Source organism: Otolemur garnettii, unplaced genomic scaffold (genome assembly GCF_000181295.1).
Source record: "Otolemur garnettii isolate 467f Iridium unplaced genomic scaffold, OtoGar3 scaffold00172, whole genome shotgun sequence".
NCBI classification, from domain to species: Eukaryota; Metazoa; Chordata; class Mammalia; order Primates; family Galagidae; genus Otolemur; species Otolemur garnettii.
In genome coordinates this window covers 697558-699347 of record NW_003852567.1, presented here as the reverse complement: position 1 = coordinate 699347, position 1790 = coordinate 697558, and positions in this window count along the sequence as shown.

The following is a 1790-nucleotide window of genomic DNA, read 5'->3' as shown; positions in this document are numbered from 1 at the left end:
CTCAAAAAAAAAAAAAAAAAGAAAGAAAGAAAGAAAGAAAAAAGGAAGGAAGGAAGGAGGGAAGGAAAGAAAGAAGGAAAGAAAGAAAGAAGCCCCATTGCCCCTTTACATGTGCCCCTAGGGGAAAACAGGATCCACAAGCCAGAGGTCCTCACAAGTGGTAAGGATGGACCAAAGCAGGAACAAGAGGAGGGGACTGCTGAGCACTGGTGCCCAGAAGTGCTCCTGAATGTTCTTTTACCAGGATGTGACCCCTAATAGAACCCCAAAGGGCCTACATCTAGGGATGGGAAGGAGCTGCGACAAGGCAAGGTATGGAGGTGGGGAAAACCCACCTCCTACCAGGGTGACATCTGCCCCCTCATTACACCCTCTTGCAGCTGTGAGGAGGAAAAAGGAAGAGGGAGAGGTCCTCACCACACACTAACAGCTTGTGTGACTGGTCATGCATGGTGGGCACCGCAGTGGGCCCTGGGACTCTGCCCCACAGTATGGCCCAGCCTGCCCCAGAGGAAGTGGCCACTGAGGCAAGACAGGACCTCTGTCACCTGAAGAAGATGTCTGTGGAGAAGCAGGTTTACATGGGGTGGGGTGGGGGCACATGTTCCGGGACTTCGCAGTCTGTGAGGTGAGCAGCTATGTTAAAGTCTGCCTGGAGATGACGCTTTCTGTGGCTGAAGGGTGCCTGTGGTCACTGTTATCTTTTTCCATGGCAGAGAATGACGGGTCATTTTCAGAAAAGGTCATTGAAGAAAAGGTCATAGCAAGAGACTCTACAAGTATTTCCTTAAGGCTCACTGTTTCCTAAGGTGTCCCTACAGCTGTTAATAGTCCCTGCTTGATTAAAGTTTCCAACAACCCAGTCCCCTCCCCCAGGCACCCTTTCAAGTTCTCCCCCAGACACAGACAGTGGGTGGTATGTCTTGGTGACTCCCTGGGGGCCTCAGAGGCTGTGGGAGTGAGTGGGAGCATATAGAGCGGCTGGTGGCAGCTGGTGAGGACAGTCCTGGTACTTGTAACTGTGGTATATGGGGGGAGGGAAGCCTGTGAGTGAGTCAATTGCAGGAACATTTACAGGAGTTTCATAAGCTGTAGATACTATCCCAGTTTTTCAAACCAGTGCACAGGTAAACATTTTACCTGGCTACCAGGTAAAATGCCAAAACCAAGTTTCCAGTATGCACTCAAAAAAAGCAATCCATGGACATGCTGCCTTTTGAAGAGGCTAAAGAAGAGGGTGCCCACATGGAACTGGGATGAGCTAATGCACACACTCCACTTGCCTTGTATTTCTTAAGCAGGGTTGGCCTATAGCTTTCTCCTCAATAGCTTTTTTTTGGTGATGGGTGCATATCTCTTTTTTTCTTTTTTTTTTTTATTAAATGATAGCTGTGTACATTAATGCAATCATGGGGTACAGTGTAGTGTTTTCATATACAATTTGAAATATTTTCATCATTGGCTCAGTGCCTATAGCTCAAGCAGCTAAGGCACCAGCCACATACACCTGAGCTGGAGGGTTCGAATCCAGCCTGGGTCCGCCAAACAATGATGGCTGCGACCAAAAACTAGCCGGGTGTTGTGGTGGGCGCCTGTAGTTCCAGCTACTTGGGACACAGAGGCAAGAAAATTGCTTGAGCCCAGGAGTTGGAGGTTGCTGTGAGCTGTGATGCTATGGCACTCTACCCAGGGCAACAGAATGAGGCTCTGTCTCAAAAAAAAGAAAGAAAGAAATATTTTCATCAAACTGGTTAGCATAGCTGCATCTCTCTTTTTTTTTTTTTTTTTTT